This window comes from Rhipicephalus sanguineus, chromosome 9, assembly GCF_013339695.2.
Source record: "Rhipicephalus sanguineus isolate Rsan-2018 chromosome 9, BIME_Rsan_1.4, whole genome shotgun sequence".
In the NCBI taxonomy this organism is placed as follows: Eukaryota; Metazoa; Arthropoda; class Arachnida; order Ixodida; family Ixodidae; genus Rhipicephalus; species Rhipicephalus sanguineus.
In genome coordinates, this window is record NC_051184.2 from 77,008,748 (window position 1) to 77,031,413 (window position 22,666).

General features: G+C 46.6%; 1 protein-coding gene across 1 annotated transcript in view; it reads left to right on the plus strand.

Annotated features, from left to right (window-relative positions):
* The first annotated feature begins 1,498 nt into the window (after positions 1 to 1,498).
* LOC119405340 (GTP-binding protein Di-Ras2) overlaps positions 1,499 to 22,666 on the plus strand; it is a 172,756-nt gene continuing 151,588 nt past the window's right edge. The window contains exon 1 of the mRNA XM_037672175.2: positions 1,499 to 2,141. The gene's annotated coding sequence lies outside the window, so the exon portion shown is untranslated. The remainder of the gene's footprint in view (positions 2,142 to 22,666) is intronic.

Consider the following 22,666-nt stretch of genomic DNA (forward strand, 5'->3'; position numbering starts at 1 on the left):
TGGTTGGTAGAGCGAAATCGAAGATTCACTTTGCGTTCGGGGAGGTGGAGAAACAGCACTCGTGAAGGAGGTGCCGAACAAAAGGAAAGAGGGGAAAGAAAGGAAACGTTTACGCGATAAAGTCGCAACGCAGGTGCCCCAACAGAAGCGTCTGCCAACAAGCGAGACGGGGGAGTGTGCGAAGATGGAGACGGTGGAGTCGAGCATTGATAAGAATAGAAGGAACGACTTCCAGCTGGCCGCCAACCAGCAGCCAGAGTAGAGGATATAGCCGTCAATCGAAACAGAGATGGGGGGGCAAGCCTGCCCTTGGGCGCAGGGGCGGCTTTGGATAGCGAAATAAAGTAAATAGTACAGAAATAAGTAAGCTTAGAAATAAAGAAATAAGTAAGCTGAATCTAAGGGACGCGTGCGTACGCCAGCACGCACACTCTCCGGGGAAAAAACTGAGGCGGAGAGGCCAAAGCGAAAAAAAGAACGAATAAGAAAGAAATGAAGGATGTTATGCCTCCCCCCCCCCCCCTCTCTTCCACTCTCGCCTCCACGTAGTGGCTCCTGGTTCTCCCACACACGTCAATGGCGACCTTCTCCTTGGTGCGTGAGGGAGGGGGGGAAGGGACTGGGGAGCGAGGAATCTAAGGGATGGAGTGGGAATATAGGAACACCTATGCCAGAAGAGTTGGGGAAAGAGGGTTCGCCAGCGCCGCTCTTGGAGGAGAACAGGAAGATGGGCAGTCGCATAATATCTTTTTTTTTTAAGTAGAGCGCTAGTAGAAACAATCTGGCGTCGCGGTATGCGGGAAAACGGAATGGGGAGAGGATACTGGGAATTATGGTGAGAAGGCAACTTGGGACAATAAAAGGTAATAAGGAGAAAGAGTTGGCCATTCGCGGATGCTGTTGAGAAGCCTGGCACTGAGGAAACGGGATGGCCATTCTCCCCTTTCTACCATCGGCAAATAGGGAAAAGGCTGAAGAGAGAGAGACAAACCAAGGGCACGTTTTTGTGGGTTTTACGCGCCGCTGCCGCGGCACTTCTTGTGTTTCCCCGCGACTCTCCGTTTGCTGTACTTCGTTGCCCAGCGCCGGTCGATACAGAACGCGCGCCAGCGAGCCAGAGGCGGCGGCCAACAGCGACGCTGCTACACAGCGACGGGACTGGGGCGGCGGGAGACGAGCCCCAGGCTGGCATCCGCGGCGCCGCCGCTCTCCCTGCGCCATTTACCACTACGCTGCGCACTACTCGGTTGCCCCGGCAACGGAGCTCGTGACGTCACCGACCTGCCTCTGCTACGCCTTTCTTTCCGTAAAATAGGGAAAAGCCGAGGGAGCGGCGGGCGGAAGGAGATACGACGTGAGCAGCGAAGGTGGAGAAAGGAAATACGCCTCCTCGCCTTTCATTCACTCTTAGGAGTGGAGCGCGCGTTTTTTCTTGCTGCGTAGTGTTCGTGCGACTGCGCCATCTGTGGAGCGCGCCAGGAAGGTCGAACGCGCGGCGCTGGAACACCCAACCGACACTTGGCTCGTGCCGCAGCCGACGGCAACGTGTTCCGGCCGCTAGAGCGCTCCCGGAGAAGGGAAAGGCGGGCGAACATCTTCCCTTGCTCCGCCTTTCGCTCCCGCGGTTTCTGCCACTCGGCGGGAACGCTTCGTCGACGTTGTCGACGGCGGTAAACAACGGATGCCTGCTCGGACGACGCTACTGAAGACGACGAGGACGACCGAGACGACAACAACGTCAGCGCTGCGGGCGTCGATGACGACGTCGTCGGCCTAACAGCTGTAGGAACAGCGCGGCACCACCTCGCCCTCGAGTCCACTATACGCCGAGCGGGTGGTGATCTGCTGCAAAGCGTGCAGAGTCCCGGTGCTGAACAGCGAGGACAGCTGGTGAACAAAGCAACGACGAGTTGTGAACATCGGGGAGGGGGACATCACGCAGAAAACGACCTTAACCCTTTTGTCTTGTCGCCTTGTGCGCTTGCCTTACGAAGCCGAGGAAAATGGTCGTCCGCCACCACCACCACCACGGCGGACAGGTGCAACCGCCTTGACGGGTACTGTCTCTTTCGCCGACAACCCTTTTTTCGCGCGCCCCCACGGGCTGTCACTGAGAAGGAACGCCTGAGCCCACTCCTCCGGTGAGTTGCTGAACCATTCTTTTTCTTCTATCCTACGCTCGCATGAGGCCAACTGGGAGCGACTCGATAGGAATCGAAAGGGATGGAAGAGTAGGGGGCCAGGTTAGAGTTGTCGTTCGAGCCGTTTGTCGTGCCGAAGAGACAGACCGACATCGACGTACGCCTTGGCGTGTCTTTCTCTCTTTCGGCGCCAACTCCGACGAGCTCCGAATTCGCGAGCGCCGACATATTGAGCGCGGCTCTCGCGAAGCGCGCGACGCGTTTTTTCAAGTTCAAGGACACGGCGCTTGTATTTCGAACGGCGCCCTGAAAAGAAATGACGCGCGGGTTCACGACGCGTGGCTCGAATAAGACGCGGCTGACGAGTGATGGGTCGTGTTACGTGCGTGATCGTGTTTCGAGATATGCTTGGAAGGGACAAACGTGGCTTCTGAAAATGAAGACGACCCGTCGCCAAGGCAGCTCGTGACACCATGGGCACGGAGTTTACAGATGGTAGTCGAAGACCCTTGTTCCAGAAGCTAGTGTCTTCGCTGTTTTTCTGAGACCCGCACGATGCTACCAGGCTGAGCCGAATGATGAGGTGGTCTGTGTGATATTGTCGACAACTCAAAAATCGATGTTAAATGACTGGGCGTGCCAACACGGACACGAGAGAGACGCCAAGACAACACAAACACGGCGTTTGTGTTGTCTTGACTTCTCTCTTGTGTCCGTGTTTGCACGCCCAGCATTTTAACACGACTACCTACCAACTCAGCTCTCTGTTATTCTAAGCTTTAAAAAACTGCAATAAGAAGTTATTTGAGGCCGTCAACCGCGAGTAACTTGTAGGAAAATGTGAACTTGTGTGAATTCATGCCATTTGAAGACGCTCAAAAGCGTGTGATGGTATCTGCAAAGCCTACAGCACGAAAGACGAAGATAGAAGAAAACACGCATGTACAGCACTGGTCCTGTGTGAGCGTGTTTTCTTGTCTTTCGTGCTATTTAACTTTGCAGATGTTGCACCAACTTGCCCAAACCAAAGAGCTCCTAAACGCGTAATGGTAATTCGCGTCCGACAATAAAAGATCTCATTAGCAGTGTTATGTTCGTCACACCAGCCTACCTATAACACCGATACCACGTAAAACTTGCCGACTTAATTGTCGACTGTAAATGCTGAACACAGTTCACTTCTGTTAGAATATCTTCGAAGTGTTGCAACCACGAAGCACGCGGCGCTGTGCTGTTTCTATTCAAACTGTTTTTTTTTTTTTTAAGTCTCAAACTCGCCTAATAATAGACTTCGACTGTTCGTGACACCTAAAGGGCCCCCTAAACAGCCCCTGAAAATGCAAAGAACGAGGGCGTTGCTCTCTCTTGGAGGGTGTCCCGACTTTTCGGCAACATTCGTCCACATACTGTTTTTCATTAAACTCAATAGCCGATTCCGGCCTGCAGAAGGCCAGCATCTGCATAAGTTCATCTCTTGCACCTGTGCTTTGCGATATATATCTGTCGGTGTTTGATCAGCGGATTGAACAGCTAGTCTCTGTTCGACATGTCGTGAAAATTTGCCGTTATCTAACGATTATCTGTTTATACTACACGTGTTCACACAGGACAAGCTTGCTGATGTAGTGGATCGCGTACTAAGGCTGTTTCAATCATTTTCGGGAGCGCTCACTTTAACCTACTAATTTGATAGGGATCATTGCCTTCAGTTCTTGGACCTCATACTCCATTTTCACGACAGACAGATTTGTTGGCATCACAACTCGAGGGCAAAAAAAAAAACAGCCCCCCTCCCCCCATTCCGTTTGAAAGTGCGCACTGAAAACTTGTTAAGAGGGTCAACGTAACCCTATCCTGCAAGTAAGTCCACGCTTGATGAATCCTGCGAGCATAAAGTAAAAATGAACTTCAAACAGCAAGTTGGGCGCTTCCTTTTGGCTGGCTGCCCTCACAGTTTAATTACAGGAGCTTGCAAAAGTCCCTTACGAAAATTGAAAGGTAAGAAGCCACAAAAAGAGAATTTTCAGAACGATACACTTCAGGTTATGCCTCATATTCATCGAGTTTTGCGCAACGTATAAAATGTGGGAAGCCGGTACGTGGCCAAAGACATCTTCTCGTCTCCCTGTACACTCAGTAGAGTGTGTCTTATGGTAACAGAAAACAGCAAGAATGCTCCCCAGTGCTCAACAAAGCACCAAACAAATTACACAAAGTTTGTTTGTGGGGTGGTGTATTCAATTCCTCTTACGTGTGACAGCTTGTACATTGGACGGACGGGAAGGTGTTTCAACGAAAGGGTGTGGGCATAGGCGTGCGCAGGGTTCCCCATTAGGGGGGGCAAAGGTTCGTCGCAGCGCCCCCCCCCCCCCACCCTACTAAGTCAATGTATGGGACAGATTTTGCGCCCCCCCCCTTCTTAGGTGACTAGAAGGGTCAATGTACGGGGTAGATTTTGCGCCCCCCCCCCTCTTAGGTGATTAGGGGGGGCGGCCGCCCCCCTGTGCGCACGCCTATGGGTGTGGGAACAGCAGTGGCGTGTAATGAACAACGCAGAAGCTACTTCGGCTCAACATTGCAACCGATGCAGAGGGAAAGATGAGGACGGAAGAAACACATCCTGTAGACCAATTATTGGAAGCACATAGTTCTAGTTCAAGTCGAGGGACCATACCGAAAGGGATACTGTCGAAGGCTTGCATATATATATTTTAAAAAATCTGGTGACAGTTGTATTTGCACGCCGTCTCTTTCGTTATTGCCAGATGACGTTGCTTTCCTGGAGTGTACTAGCCTGTAAAAACATTTTCTTTTTTTTTTTGGTCTTTTGTTTGTTGTTCTGTTTGTCGGTTTTTATGCAAAAACTGCGGACCCCGTCAGTCTTTCACGGGGAGTTTGACTGTTTACTTAGTCACTTTTATTTCCGTCGCCTTCAGCTCTACTTCTGTTATTTGTTGCTTTTTCATCGTTGCCATATTTTTAGATTTCATGTGGTTTAATGACATCTTCGTCTTTACAGTTGTTGATCGGTTGATCTTTATATATTTTCTTCAAGCGATGTTACGTCCTTTTTTCCTTTTCTCCGGTTATATGCTAAGTGACATCAGGCTTTTTCGGTTTCCACACATGCGCTAAGCAGTAGTCACTTTGGTTCCACGATTAGCAGTGTTCGTTTGCCCGCCATCTTGGATGGCACTCTCACTCAGCCGCGTTCTTATGTTTGTTGGCGCATGCGAAAGTGACAGATTGGTCACGTGTCCAGGTTCCCAAGTGAAATATTTGTTTTCTTGCTTACCAGAAATAAACAGTTGGCAGCCTGCGCTCGTGGTGTTCTGTGTGTTTCTTGCGTCCTCCTCTGTTCGCGCAGTTTAATAACGTCTAACATCTATGTAACAACTAGCCCGCCAGTACGTCTTACTGTATAGTTTGCAACGCCGACTGCAGGATGGAACACTTATTTGGAGGTTGTGCGCCCAGACGGAGCGAGGATATATATCTTTCTCGAACATGCCGCGTCCCGCAAACTTTTGCTGTCGGGTGTACGTGATGACTTTATTCGTAGGACCCGAAATACCACCAATATGCACCGTTTCATTGTTATAGTGATATCATGGGTGTCGGCAGGGCGGTGCAAAACGGTCACTTGACCCTCCACCACCCCTCCCCCAAAGCCACACCGCGATGCAACGTGTCTCGATGCCATGTTGCTGCGATGCAACAAAGCCGCGCTTCAACAGGGTATTGCACCCCGCCCTCCCAAGACCGATGTTCGTGCATGCGGACTTTCGGAAACCTCTGAGCCTAAGTGTACGGGCATCTATTTCATCCGTTCGATTGCCCCTGTAGTCACAGTGACGTTGATGTTGAATCCCCCGAGGAGGAAAAAAAACATAAAGATGTCTCTCTGACAGCGGCAGATAAAGAGACGTCAGAACGGGAAATTTCAGCACGGCTGAATTGTACGGATTCTGTAACGTTAATTTATCTACATGCGAAAAACATTTTCCATCGAATACGCACACTCTCGTTTTACGATAAAAAATATGTTACGGTGCCAGAGAAAGTAACTGCCGCCTTTGTTGTCCTTCAAGTTCGTGTTGCTCACTGTCCCGCAACAATATCAGATATGACGAAGATATGCTGAACCCGCTCGTACTGTATTCGCTTACTCAATTTTTTTGTCAGACCTGGAGCTATCGTAAATGCGATATTCGCGTTCATAAGAGATCCCACCCATATCATATATTACGCGCGTGAGTACCTTATGAGAAAGTTTGTCGAAGTTCATTACAGTGCATTCTGTGCTTTCAAAATGCACGAACTATGTCTCTTTCTCTCTCTTTTCTTTTTTCGTGTACTGCCGAGTCGTTGTTGCTGTAATGTAACACCACGGATCTGGAACCGCCGATGAAATCTATTTAGGCAGTAGCCTTTTTAATCTCACTGATATACTCCTTTGCGTCCTGAAGAATGTCGTTTAACCGCCTCCAGCTCTGGTGAGCCCTGTTTTGCACGTGCTTTCTATTTTAGCCAGTAGTAACTCATGCTACGCTGAACCGTGATCCTCCATGACACAGTCAAAACAGGAAAGCCTGAACTTCCAAGACCTTTGCTTCGCAAACACCTGCCCGGTAATTCCCAGTTTTACACGCCAGGGGGAGGAGCAAGCACTTTTATAAAGGCGAAAACCTTAGACGCCGCATCAAACGCGAAAAGAAAAGTGACCGTCAGCGTTCCGCAGCGCAAGCGGCAACTTGAGTGACGCAAAAAACCGCCATCACGTGGTGACGTCTCATATGACGTCATCATGACGTCACCGGTCGCCAAAATTTGTGGCGACGTGGCGACTTCACGTGATGACGCGATCGCACGACGTCTTCGCTTGGTCAAAGGTGGGCAGCTCCTGGAAGCACTGTAAAACAACGTGACGTGCAGAAAGCTTCCAATTTCTCCTATCCCAAAGGGAGTGCGAAACCTCATTGGGCGCGCAAAGCTTTCGGGCGGGATAATACGATCGACTCAGAAGAAAAAAGAAGATGGCTCTCGCCTTCGAGTCGTCTGAGGCAAATACACACGGGACCTTGTGACTTTTGCTGCCAGGTTATTCTTTTCGTGAGGGCTCGCCATGAGGCGATGCGTGACAGCCATGTCTTCAGCTTATATATGCGGTGGCTCGGACTGTGGTTTCCAGGCTGGTTCCCTGAAGAATATCTTCCCATGCTTCAAGCTACAGAGTAGCCAGTGTGGTTCTGGGAGAGAGAGGTCTTCCTCGTAGTCCCAGATGACGCGAGCTATGGTGCCTAGCGACCCGTAAAGGAGATGTAAATGCGAGCCAATCGTTCGGGAAATATGTGTGCGCGTATGTCTGTATTCGGGGATGAGTGTGTTCGCAGTCGGCGACAGGAGACTTGTCAGCGCTTGGTCAGCTTACGACGCGGGGACGGGATCTTGTCTGATCTTGATAGACGATGGTGTTGGGCGATGTCGTCATATCCCGTTAGAGCACAATGGGTTCTTAGGTGGGCCAGTTGGCTCACGAACATTGTAGCAGAACAGCGCAGAATTCGGGTCAGTGAAACACTGAGGACACAACGATGTTCTCTCCAGTGTGTCTCGCTGTCCCGTATTTTGCGATGCGCTGCCGCCATGACGGTAGAGGCCAACCAAGGTCCCCCGGGTCATGGGCGACACCCACCACTCGGCTCACGAGTCTTCAAGCATGTTAACGGGCAGCCTTTCTTTTTTTTTAATGAAATTCTTAAGAGTTACAGATACCGGTAGCAGCGGCGGCATATTTCGCGAAAATAGTGGCACCGGCGAGTGTACAGAAATTCGAGATTACAAAAATGCGGCCCTCGAAGTACGCCGGTCACATGGGTATTTTGTACGCGCCATTTTCCAATGATTGATTCTCTCTCGATCCTGGCCTTGTCGGCGATCAGCCGTTTCTGATATGGCAATCTGTCCTTTCATCGAGGTGACTTCTCATTTCCCTTGATGCGATGCCCCATAAAGTGTACGGGAGGATGACCGCCGCCGTAGCTCAACTGGTAACAGCATCGGGCGCGTAATCCGAAGGTTGCAGGTTCGGTCCCTGCCGTCGGCAAGTTATCTTTTCCTCCACTTTACTTTCTTCGCATTTACATCCTAATTACTACGAGCAACATCCCCTATACTTTCCTTGGCTTTCTTGCCTGTTAGTTCGAATTAATGTTAACCCAAGGAATATACACCAGGGCACGCAAACGCCGACGTGCGAGCGCCGTGCACTACCAGACACCTTAGTCGGGAATTAGGGTCTCCTCCAATCTTTATATGCGACATCTGCTCAGGGCCCTACTCCCGCGGCGTTGGTTGGACCTGACAAGCCGGGCTCTTATCGACCTTTCCGGCTGCAGTGGAGCTACGAGCAACTTAGTTACGGACCCGGTAAAAGTAGCAGGATGTCCCAACCAACGGGGCCACATTGATATCGGCCGCTGTCAAGGTGGATCTCGTTATCGGACGCGTCGCTGATTTCGTGGACAAGTTTTCTTTCGATGCTTCACGCGTCATTTCGTCTTAAGGGAGCCAGATCGCGACAGGAAAACTTAGAGATTCATGAGTATAGAAGATGGTTGTAGTGCGTTCATCGCGAAAGTCGGGTTTCGGCTGTCAGTGTAAAAAGGATAAATGCACAACCATCGCCATCTGCCGGTACAAACACAAAAGCCGCAACTTAAAGGAGTACTGACACGATTTTGAGACATCGCAAAAGGGACGTTTTACGTTTCCTTGGTATGCAGCGTCAACGCTCTCCACACACCGGTGTCAGACGACACGTATAAAGTATTTTACTTTGATTTTTAAGATTTCGTCGCTAAGCATCTGCAAGCCGTCCCCACCGCAATGAACACTATTCCGACGAGTCAACACAGTTCCACTGAGTTTGCGAATTCCGCGTCCTGCGTGCAGCCTAAATTGCAGAAATCACTGTCGGGGTCGCTGGACGACAATTCGCTAATCGTTGTTTACGTGCACCAAGAGCAGATGACAGATCTGCCGCTAGTACGTCGCGAGTTGCTGTCTCCCCGTGACGTCACACTGCAATGACACGTCACTGAGAAGCCGCCCCCTCGATATCGAAACCGAAAGTGCTTTTATTTTAAGTTAGTGGTATGACAAATCTATTCGATGCATTCCCAGGCACCACAATTTAGGGCTCTCGACACCAGTGTTTTTATTTAGCGCAACAATTCGAACCTATTTAAAATTCGTTTCACTACTCCTTTAAGACACGAAGGCGAAATAATTAGTCAGTTTAGACTGATAAATTATACTCGGAAAGCTCTATAGTCAATTATTTCCCCGTCGCAGGCTCATTAATAGAAGAGAAAATTAAGGCTAAAGTTTTATATTTAAATTCACGCCGAAACCTCCACACTTGACGTCACGGATTTCAAAATGTTTTAATCGCACTTCGGCCACACTGGCTCAACGAACTTTTCTGAAACATCGTATGTTAAGTCTATGGCCCCCTCAGAGGACAATGTGCTTCATATTTACCGATCAGGAACTACGTAGTCTTTAGTAGACGCTGTAAAAATTTATGACCTCACGGCGATTGGTGCGGGAGCTTCAAGGTGGCGTCGCCACCCGCATTTTCTTTTCGCGCGTTTTCTCGCTAACCGGTCGTCTTCTTACGGCAAGCCTGGTGATTTCGGTATTGTGAAAGAGTAATTCACGGATACGAGAAAAAATCGTTTTTTTTTTAGTGTCCTTTTAATGGTTAGCAGAATGGGCGAAGAAAATCGCGCCAGTTCCACACCGTGAAAACTGTAGAAGCTGCGGAGCAGAGCTGAGGATTCACCCGCCTCTGTTGACGCTAGGCTTGTGTTTGTCTGAGTCGAAGCTTCGGGTTCGGCTATCTATGTTGGCGCTCGGCTTGCGTCTGAGTCTTAAAAAGTTGAGGGTTACCTCGCGTTCACTGTTGTTTCGCCTCCGCTCCTCTATTTCGTATATCTGCTTCTAACTTCCGCCGCTGGCGTTTCGCTATCGCTTCACTGTCTCGGACAGACGAATTAGCCCTTCGGCGACGCTGGCGTTCGTCGCAAGAAAGCAAGCGCTGGCGTTCCAAGCGTGTAGTCTGCGCGGCGTCCGTGGCGGGAAAAGAGAACTCTCGTAAATTGTATGAGCGGACGAAGAGCAAGGGCAGAAAGAAAGAAGTTGACAGGACAGACGCTATATTCTCACATGAGCTTCTGTCCTGCCAACTTATTTCCTTCTGGTCCTGCTGTTTGTCCGCACATACAATTTATAAAAAGTTGCACCAACTGGCCCAGCATACCACCATATTAAAGAAAGCTTCATCGGTGATGCAGTGGCGCCCTCTCTGGACTTATTTTGGTATTGACTTGACCCGTAGCGCCCTGCTTTGAACCACTTTGGTACTTTGAGCGTGACGCCAAGCGACGCCGTGAGACGACAGCCCGGGGCCTCTAAAGGGCTCCAGACTTAAAATTCGTGAGCTATTCCACTCTGGGCAGGATGGACGGTCAGCGAAGGTGTGTAGCACACTGACTTGGTAATTCCGTTTATGTATTTGTGCAGCGGTGGTCGTCTTCCCATCCACGCCGTGATGGCTACGACCAGCGCTGGCTAACACTCCCAGCTTTGCATGCGCAGAAAATACCCAATAAAATGGACGAGAGGACAACCGCCTCTGTAGCTCAATTGGCAGAGCATTCGACCCGTTGTCCGACGGTTTCAGTTTCAGTTTATGTTCAGCATCAAGTTACAACGGTACAGTGATGTTGTGGGCAGTGGACAAAAAGCCCCTAGAATGGGCTTGAAAGCGTCCACTGACCATAGCCTTTGATAGAGAGCAGTGCAATGAAAGCTGGGTTCTAGGTTTGGTCCCTATCGGCGGCAAGTTGTCTTTTTGTCAAGTTTAATTTTCTTGCATTTATATCCTAATTACTACACAACAGTCAAAGATTACAAATAATGTCTCCTATACTTTACTTGGTTTGACTGTCTGTTGTCTTCGTTAGGTTGTGTTCAACAAAGAATGCGATGCCTTGGTCAACTCCCATTTCGTTAAGATAATTACATATTGAATTTTATTCCACCTACTACAGTTACGTCGTACGTTCCTTTCGAATGAGTTTTTCGTCGCTCATTTTCAGCGCCATCACCTGAAGTGCTTTAGGGTGGCGCTAGAGAAACACCTCTCGGAGATGGTTCGTATGATTGGTCCTTCGGTGTACTGTAAGACTAAAGAGCGGCTTTCTACTTGAAAAGAAACAAAAAGATAGGTGACGAAGGGTGCTTAAAAGTTGCTTCTCACTTCGTACGTAAAAGCTCTTAGAAGATTAGCAGAAGCTCCAGGAGAGAGTAAAAACAACGGACGAGACAATAAAAAGAAACCAAAAACTCACTCACTGTTTCTTCTTCTTCTTCTCGAAGAAAGGCTTAGCTGGTCAGCACAAAATGCGCCATTTTCGCAACGAAAATCCCTGCGGACAAACAGAACCTTGGCTTGAGTGAAGAAAGATATCCAAGAAACACGTAAGAGCGCGCTTGTTTTTCATCCGACGAAGGAGGCTCGGAGTAAAACCTGTTTACTTAAGGATCAAAAAGCGAGTTGCCGTGAAACGCATTTCGAAACCTTCAAGGCAACGACTCCAACGCGAAAATTGACGCAGCGGCGAGAGCGGAAGGGTCGAGGGAAGCGTTCGCTTCAGCCGCGTTGACTTCGTCCTGGCTCTGGGTTTAAGCTGCCGCACCATTCAATCCAATGCAGTGAGAGTGCATCGGAATAGCGCGCTTCGTGTCAATACGCCAGTCTTTTATGCTTTATCGTGTGCGTTGACAGAAGGGTTTTCTTCGCAAGGGCCAATAAAAGGCGCCAAACGGGCTTTTCGGGTGAGCAAAGGATTATGGGATATAGGAAGTGGGACCGAACAGAGCATCGCGTAAACAAGAAGAACGCTATCTCTAGCTTACATACGAAAATCAACGGCTACGAAAACACATCGCTGAGTTACGGCACACAACTACGAATACAAGCGAGAAAAACAATATTCGGGAGCCGTTGTGTTATTGGGAAAATGGGAGCAAGAGACGCTCAGCGTGTGCGTGCCTGATTTATTTATTTATTTATTTATTTATTTATTTATTTATTTATTTATTTATTTATTTATTATCTATTTTCCTTCTTTCTTTCTGTCGCATTCGCGCAATGCTCCCTCCTAACTGTTTCTTATCTCCATGCCGGGAATCGGACCTTCATCCGCACTCTAAGAACTGTGACTCTCTTTTTTATACATGTGAGAGTCACATTTGTAGCACTTGCCTTAGAGAGGCAAATTGACCCTCTTTAGGAGAGTCGTGGAACGCACGACTTTCGAAAAGAGAGTCAATGCACGACTCTCCTAAAGAGCGTCAATTTGCGTCTCTAAGGGGAGTGCTACAAATGTGACTCTTACGTGTACAAAAAGAGAGTCAAACGACAGCTTTTCTTCTTAGAGTGCACGTGCTTAGCAGCGCGACACTTCAGTTGCTACACGCAACAACGACGGTCATGCGTTCATATCCAGGCAACAATGAAAAGCAGCAGCGTGAAATGACCGACCACCTCGATTAAAAGATCAGATTGCCATATCAGAAACTGTCGATCGCCAAGAAGCCCGCGATCGAGAGATCATCAATTATTCAAAGGCTGCGCGTACAAATGGGCTGGTGACCGGCACACCTTTATTTTTTTATTGAAATGATGAAATAGGAGAGGTTGGTGCCATTGTAGTGGCACCGGCTACTCCTTCTCGCTTAGAAGACAAAATATGTAGTAACAAAAAAAATAAGGGCACAAAACGCAATACAGTAGAACACATAGGAAAATACGCACAGCCGAACATCACATGGCAGATTCATATACGTCTAATAGGTTCATACGTACACACGTGTTGTATGACAAGTTCAAATAGGAAAAGTCAGTTCACATGTATACGTTCAAACTCAAATATTCTGTATTGCTTGACATACACAGTAAAACACACTGACACAAATGATGACACGTAAAATCAAACGCACTATCACAAACATAACACAATTCCTTCAGTATGAAGGGGAAGTGGACATCGTGTGCAGTAGGTCAATATTTCCATAAAATATTCGATTCTTCAAGAAACTTCTTAAAGGCAACAAGCGCTCTTTTCTGAAGACTTGCCGTTGGCCATGGACCTAGTATTTTGTTCAATGTGAAAGTCCTTCTATCTAAAAGTAGCAGACTTGCTCGTAATACTTTTCGCTGTGGATTCATATTTTTTGCACTCGATAGGGAGCCGCACTTCGGTAGGCTCACCGGCGCCGGGTGTTTTTCGCAAAAGACGCCACCAAAGTCTGTGGGTTATAAGCAGCTTCGCTTGAAAACTGTTCACTGCAATTGAAGTTTGAAGTTTGAAGTTTATTCAATATTTAGTACATATACAGAATATAAAGATTTTAGTACAGAAAAAGGTCCCATAGTGTAAACACTGTAGGGGGACCTTATTATAATGGTAGAAAAAAAAAATAACACTACTACTTAACAGCAGAAATGAAAATGGTAGAACATACATAGTATTAAGTATCAAAACGGCAATGCGAACAGGAATATAATGTAAAACAAACGGATAGGAAACTGTAACATAATGAAAAAGCAAACACTAAACTAAAAAACAGGAGTATAATGTAAAACATAAAAGTATAAGCTTAGCGAACTGTAACATAATAAGAAGCAAACACAATTATAACGACAGAATTGAAGTTGTTTGAAGAACATTCAGTAAATGGTGCTATTGATTAAATATGAATTTGCGAAGCTGATGTTTGAATGACGAAACGGAAAAAGCACACTTAATATTATACGGCAAAGAATTCCAAAGCTTGATTAGAACAAAAGCTAGTCTTTGAGAACCATAGTTAGTTCGTACCTTAGGAAGTAAAAAGTTGTTATTTGAGGAAAAACGGGTAATGTTCGAATTAGAAAGGTTTTGGGTGAGAATAAATTTTAGAAGGCTGTGGTCCTTAACTACTCGATAAGCAAACATGTATACATTAAATTTGTTCAGGTTGTCAATATTAGGTAGGTTTAGTTCATGGTACAAATTAGTAACATTGGAGCGTCGGCTGCTCCAGGTGAGAATGCGAATGGCTTGATTTTGTACATGTTGGAGTGAAGATAGATGACAGTTATAAGTTTGACCCCATGAAGCAATGCAATAGTTAAGATGACTGTAAACGAATGCATATATAAGGTGATCAAAGTAGTCAAATCAAAATAACATCTAGCTTTTAGTAAGTGATCGAGATAACGACATAACGCACTTAAAATTCTGGTCATAAAGGGTGTTGCTTGACTCTGTTATGATTGCATTAGCCAGCATTAGCCGATGTGATAAGAACTACAAACGGTGTACATTAGTAACGGATAGATTTATGTGCCGATCCACACATAAATCTTATAGTGGTATTCTAATACACATACTCTATTATAACATGAACTCTAGTATTTTTGTGACTTGCCCCGTTAGTTAACGTATGCATTAAATCTGATTGTTCTACTAGCATATTGACAAACTACTATACATGCTTACATAAGTTTTTTTTTTCTCTTTTTAGTTGCATTTGCTTCGGTTGAACATGTCATCGTAACTGTTGTTTATTATAACGGTTTTTCATGCTTTAGATTTTTTTGTAGCTGCTGTACAGTACATGTCAACATCAAAGATTTTTTGTCACTGCTAAGGTCTCGTAACGTGATTGGCAGTATTGTAAATAACTAGGTATATAAGCGAATAAATAAATAAATAAATAAATAAATAAATAAATAAATAAATAAATAAATAAATAAATAGCACATTTATTTCTAGAAATATTGAATTCCGAGCTATTTCTGCATACAAAACAGCATAGCCAGATAGTTATATGGAAAAATCACATCATGAAAAATTTACCTGCTTTATTTTTCAGTAGTGTATCTTATGGCGCCCTCCACACGCCTTACCAAATGCAGACAGAGATGGTTCCTTCCCTCCCCCTCTCCCAACCGCACAAAATATTATGGCTCGAATCCACGCTGTGGAGGTGGTTCGACATCGACACCCAGAACGATTACCCATTGCGATGTCGCTTGAACGGGCTTCGGCATGAGAATCGTACACGAGTGAGATCGGCGTCTGACCTTCACCGGGAGCGATGGCCGAGAAGCGCGTCTGATTTTGCAGACCCGCTATGCATGTCTCATCGTGCACAACCGTCTGACTCGACGCGTTCATAGTCATGAAGCCTTGCTTTGGGTCGTATACAAGTCGTCGACGTCAATCAGCCCTCGACCTCGTCTTCGTCTACCTCTCCTTCGTCCGGGAGACGTGCGAAAGTCTGTGGGTTGAAGCGAATGTTATTGAACTTGTAGAGTGGACTCTGCAGAAGAGCGTCTATTAAATTTAGAATCTGCGCCCTTGAAACGATTGATAGCATTGCATACCTTCGTCGCTTACGCTGAACGCATACGAGGAGCGGAGTCGAGAACGTCTATTAAATTTAGAATGTGTACCCTTGAAACAGAGCGTCCGAGCACGATGCCGTTTTCATTCCCGCGCGTTTGTTGCCCACGCGTGTATCTTCCTTTTTCTTTCTTTTTTTTCTTTTTTTCTCCCACGGAGACGAAACCGTTGGGGGTAGAGGTATTGAGGTTGGCTCTAAAACACGGCGCCGGATTACTCCTTCTCAGACAAATTGGCTCGAGAATACTTGATTGGTTTCCAATGGTAACCCGTTAAGCGTTTAGTGCGTTTCTGTATTCAGGGTGTAGTCGATATTTGTCTGGGAAACGCGGAGGTTTACGGGGCGGACCGCCAATAAAAGAAAGAGCCGCGCGGCTTATTCATAGGCCGTTCGTTGTTGTTTCGAGCCGTCACGATCCAAATAAGCTTGCCACGTCGACCTTGTACGCGGATGTCGCAAACGCGACAGCGCGTCGGCTTCCAGCGGATTGGCTTGGATCGAGGGGGGGGGGGAAAAAAACTTAATCTAGGCGTCTCAGAGCCGCGTCCTTGTCAGCGGCAGGCGGCGGTCGGTGACATCGACCGTCTCCCTTTGAAGTCTCCGCTATTAGTCGACGAAGGCTTCTGTCGAGTAAATAACAGTAGAAACTGGAAAATTGAAAACATCTTTTTTGTTTCTTGCGGTGAGCAGAAGATGGGGATTCGATCGAAAGGCCTATTTATGCTAGACACAACGGTGTAAAAAAGACAGATCGTGGCACCAAGGAAATAATATGGAGGGTTCTGTTTGCAGTTTTTATTGAGGCAAAAACCTTAGACGTCTCATGAGTTTAGGCCCAACTAATCTTTGCGAGATTACGCGAGACCTCATGATACTTCGCGAGACTTTACGAATGGTAAAAAAGAAAGCTGAGTAGTAAAACTTCGCGAAATTCGCATGATACTTAGTGAAGGAATGTACGCCGTCGGCGTACTAAAGGTCACATGAGCTCAAAATTACGTGAAATCATTAATGACGGCGCAATGACGTCACATGACGACGTCAATGCATCACATCGATGCTTAGTCAAAGGTTGGCCGATCCCGGATGCAGTGCCACACCACGTAAGGTGCAGAAAGGTTCGGGAGATGGGGGCGGAGAGGGAAGGATTATTACTAGAGCTGTGCGAATAGCAAAATTTTGGGTGCGAAGCGAATTCGAATAATAAAGGTTGAGTGCGAATCAAATCGAATAATTTTCGAATATTTCTCAAACATTTTTCGAATACTTCGAAGTGAAATTACAGCAAAACTTGCAGAGAATCCCCAAGTATGTTCTTATGAGATAGCAACATGAAAGTGTTTCTTTTTGCTAGGTTAATGAAGCGCTGGCACAGGGTGGTGTTTCGTAGTTGTCTTATCAAGAATGAGGCAATGTAGAGGCCAAATTGTATTTATGTACATCATTTGGTGCAAACAAAGTGTTGCTGACAACACGTTACATGTGGTAGGCAAAGATGTCATTTCCTCAGCCTCTCGTCCTCTTTCAACTTCTGTGGAAGCCCAACTGATGTGGCGGACAAGGATGTGCTCCCTTCAAGTCCGGAGTTCCAAATCTGCCTCGTAGACGTCGATATATATAGGAACATCTGAAATTTTGGATGCTAACAAACTTCGGCATTCGATTTTTCGGACTTCCTGCCCAAATTTCAGGTCCAAAACAGCATTAATTGTGCCCCCACCTCTACCACATCTTTCATCTTCATGTTGGAACCAGCGTTTCCTTGAGTTAATCCATTTGCGACCATAGCGGAGCTTGAAAGGCAGCTTTGCCGCGATACGTAGGTGTAATGAGGTGAAACATATTGAAAATCTAGGGACCACTTCCAATTGGACGTTAACTGTGTCTTGGCAAAGTTCGACCGTAACGGAGGCTGAAAGGCAGCTTTGCCGCAATACAAGGATGTAATGAGGTGAAGCATATTGAAAACCTTGGGACCACTTTCAATCGGACGTTGACCATGCGTCTTGGCTAAGTTCGACCGTAACAGAGTTTAAAAGGCAGCTTTGCCGCAATACGGCATTGTAATGAGGTGAAGTATACTAAAAATCTCTAGTGGTCACATTCAATCGGACGTTGACTGCGTCTTGGCCAAGTTCGACTGTAACGGAGCTTGAAAGGCAGCTTTACCGCAATACGTAAGTGTTATGAGGTGAAGCATATCAAAAAAAATCTCTATGGGTCATATTTAATTGGACGTTGACTGTACTTGTTTTTAGGAAGTTCGAATAGTTCGAATAGTAAAATTCCAGTGCGAACCGAATCAAATAGCAAACGCTATTCGAAAAATATTCGAAATTTCGAATATTCGCACACCCCTATTTATTACGATCGACAGAGCAGAACAAGTAAAAGAAGAACGTGGCTTTTGCCTTTCATTCGTCTGAGGGGTGCGCACAAGAAATGTTGTGTCTTTTTTTTTTCTTTCAAGTGTACTATTTAAGAGATGAATGTAAATGAAATTCGGTAAATAAACAACTTGCCGCTGGTAGGCGACGAACCCGAAACCTTCACACTATGCGAGCGATTCATTCGTAATTGTGCTTCGGCGGACGGCTCTTCCGTCCGAGAGGACTTCTTTTTCGGTGAGTAGTTGCTTAGATTGCTCGGGTATGCGTGACTGCGGCTCAAAATACACCTAGTGAAAATGAATACAGAAAAGGATAGAAAGTGAAGCGCCGACTACCAGCTCTTAATCACACTCCCAGAAACGTGCAGGAACAAAAAAAAAGAAGGCACCTTGCGCGCACGCGTAAAGAATGACATGGAACGATATGGTAATGGAAGTTGGTGCTTCACCGTTCTTCTTTTCTCTATCTCCTTTTCCACAAAGTGTACAGTACTCACGGATTGAAACAGGACAATTTAGGGCTAAGTAACGCACATACTTTCGTCTCCACCGTCTTCAGTTCGGGTCATATCGGCGTATTTTTACTCGAGCGCGTAGATCGGAGCCAACACTATCTGTAGAGACCAGATTGATTGCGACATGACGTGGTTATCTCGAGCAATGGCGAATAACAGTCGTTATACTAAAAATTTCGATGTCTCGTTTGAATCCGTGAGTACTGTACTTTGAGCCAGTCAAGCATACATAAGGCTCTTCCTTCCTATACTGTCTTGCACATTTACGCACATGTAACCTTGGGAGAGTTAGCCAGCGATATTCGAGGCTACGACAGTTAGTGATGGACACCGTTTTTGCCCCGTCACGTCACGTATTAGGTGAACTTTTATACGAGCGGGCAGCTGACCAATAATAAAACCTCGCTTGCTATACCAAAAGGGCATTGAAGCCTGGCAGAGTCGACGCCCTTGCAACAGAATGTGCGAAAAATAGAGAAGGTGTAATTAATTGAACGGCAAGCTTTTCTTTCTGAAAGTCGTAGAAAGCTGACAAATGAAGGAGCCACGGAAAGCGTACGACAGGCAATTCGTAGTTTTTCAATGCGAAGCCTTTCTTGGCGAACCTTTGGCACTTTGAGCGTTTCTATCTATCTATCTATCTATCTATCTATCTATCTATCTATCTATCTATCTATCTATCTATCTATCTATCTATCTATCTATCTATCTATCTATCTGTCTGTCTGTCTGTCTGTCTGTCTGTCTGTCTGTCTGTCTGTCTGTCTGTCTGTCTGTCTGTCTGTCTGTCTGTCTGTCTGTCTGTCTGTCTGTCTGTCTGTCTAGCCGCCTACGTCTGGGTGCTCTCATGATCGCCACCTTAACTTGGTGTAGACCAAAATTATCATCGGAGGGTAAGAGGATTTACGAATATGACTGTCAGGTCATGACATGAATAACGTGAAAATCCTGTCGCGTACGTCGTCAAACCCTTTCCTCCAGACAAGTGTGGCACATACCCGTTTACCACAGGCAACAGTGTACGGGTATGCACCACAGGTGATGGACAGTTTATATCTACCCAGGAGTGGCGAGAACAGACATTGGCAATTTAAATTAGAGAGCGTTAAGAAAAACCGACATCGGCAGCGTAGCCCCTACGAATGGAAAGAATAAAAATTAGGATCCCAGCAGGAATCGAACACAAGCTGCGTGGCAATCACGTATTCTACCACAGAGCCACGCCAGGTCTGTAAACTGGTTTGGAAAAACTGCCATTGCAAGCGCAATGTCGGTGCAACGTCACTTGAGGTTGCGGTGCTGGCTATCTAATTTTACAATAAAGCAACAAACATTGCATACGTACTCGACGATACAGGCGTCATATGAGATTAACGTTTGTGGTTCCAGTGTTGGCTCCGCTTTTATAGCAGTGTAATAAACATTACGTTTGTATTCCTATGATCCAGCAAGCTATATTGAAGCATTGCTCGACCCCAGAGGAATACCTTAACGAAAGTTAAAAATGATATTCGCATCATCGCACCCTAAAGTGCACATAGTCGGCCAGAACGACGCAGTGTCCTCTTCATTTCTTACGAGGCTGGGCGATGGCCTCATGCTAACCGAGGATGATGACATATTGATTGACAGCCGCTTTGTAGACTATGCTACGTAGGTCACATACACCCAGGTAGTCTACTATTACGACAAGCGCCATCCTCTGATGTACGTCAACGTAGCACTATCCAGGCCTACCAGCCTCAACGTCCTAAACCTCACCAACGCGAAGGGTGACTTCAGGTTCCGACATTTCGCCGGCTGTATAGACAGACAGTTTGTCGACGAAATGACCGAGGCATCGACGATTTCCAACAGCTGTACTATACCTCATACTTCACTACACTTGGACCCCTCGTGACCGCGATCACGACCGAATCCAATAACAAGTCATGACCAGCTGCTGGTGCTCACTGATCACGGTGATGACGACCTTGTTCAAGAACCGTCAAGAACCTCTTCCACACATGAACACGTGTTCGTGAAACGTGCGTGCATTCTCCATCATAAGGGACAAGTATAATCACTACATATCAGCTTACCGCTTCTGGTGTTGGTAATGCCCACGTTGCCGTTGTGCAGCGTTACCCAACTGTAAACAACTGGTTGTATAGCACATACGCGCCTCTTCAACATATATGTCTGCGTATAAAATTTATACATATCTTTAGCGTCATTTCGTAACGTTTCGCTCGGTTTCGCTAAGCCGAATTTTTTAACCGTGCTCTCTCAGCAAAGCCGTATACGGCTGTAGGTTCTGGCGAATAGCGTCCGTGGAAAAATCGTCGTGTAGAACAGCAACTTTCGGCTACCCTCGGCCCCTCGCTACAGGTGCCCCTCGCCACTTCCGGTGCCTCATTCGCAAGTGTCGCGATACTCGGCGGCGGCACTTCCAGCGACTCGGTGCGCCCCTTTGTATCGTGACACAGTGATCGCGCTAGCGCTATTATACGCGGTTGCCCTTTCGACTCGCTATGGGACGGACGCGTGTCGTTCGCCTGCAGGAAGAAGAGCGACAAGTGAACAACAGCCAACGCTCACAGAAGGGCGAATGAGCACAAAAAGTACGTGAAGCCGCTGGCGCATAAAATTCCACCGCAGCCGCAGCCACTGGCTTCCATTTTCGCAGTAGCGAAAGGGATCTGATCTTTAACCCATATATGCCCAAACACAAAAAAACTGACAAAACAAATATTTTTTTTTCACAAAAAAGTGTACTTCGACCCTCAAAAGAGAGCACAAGTTCTTTATTTATTGCAGGTAAACGCAACACTGTTCTTCAAGCCGTCCTATGGTGACGTAATATGGTGACATCACCATATTACGTCACGTGAGGTCACAGAGAGCCAAAATTGGTGAGGTCATCACTTGACATCGTAGCTTGGTCACATGTGGTCCCACCACGGAGGTAATGCAAAACCACTTGAAGTGCCTCCAATCTTGGAGGCAATGCAGAACCACGTGAGGTGCAGAAAGCTTTCGAAGGGCGGCGGGGGAGCAACAATACATCGGATGAGAAGAAAAAAAAAGATGGCTTTCGCCTTCGAGTCGTCTTAGGCGTACGCATGAGAAACCCTGTGAGTTTTTTTTTCTAACCCTCAATTTCTTTGTCGGGTAAAAGTCGTTCGCAATGTGGTAACCGGTGCACGTACACGAAGTAGTTACCTGTGCTTTATCTGTAACCGTAACAGTCTCGTTGGTCACCATCATTATCAGCCTATATTACGTCCATTGCATGACGAAGGCCTATGATCACGGGAACCGGATGTCGGTTAATGGTATTGTCCGCAAATAGGTGTAATTCCGCAAACAAAGATAACTAACTCTTTGGAAGCAAACATATTTCGTTTTTCATGCGAGCCCCTTGAAAGAAGTGGATGCACAAAGCCGATGCAAGAAAAGTAACTTATTCTGACAGTTGGAGATATGTGCTAATTGAATGCGGGAAACGTACTTCGACTGCTCCGAACTCATTATAGGGTACTGTCTCAACATGCAGAGTTTGAAAGACAATTCCTGGCTCTTTATTATCCACGTTTGATGAAAGAATAGCCTCCTTTCGCCATTTCGTGGGTAAGGTCCGAAAGCCACTCATAGAAACTTGCCGTAATGCGCAGAAGACTATATGTACCAAAAATAAATCTCATTCTATGTTTGCGGTTCAGACAAGCATACTAAGCTGCCTGCTCGTTGAGCAGACGGCACTCATGAAGCCGCTTGCGTTTAACGTTTAAGGCCTTCACCTGCGTTAACTCAAAATTTCATTCTGTCCTAGGATTGTGTTTGGGTTAAATCACCTGAAAGAAAAGTTATTTCGGCCCAAGCTGCACGAATATCAAATCTATTATTTCCTTTCTTTAAGTGTCTGCGCTTGAAGTCCTTCGCTTTGGTGCATGTCTGTTTCGTGAGCAGATGCTGTCGTGAGCAGACGAAACCTTCTTTTAAAATGCACCCGTCGCGTCGAAACGTACATAGACGCACAAATACCCAAATTACGAACTCGCCGTGTGCTGTTAGAGCAGTAGACGACGTTTGCGTGGGCGTCGTCTGCTACG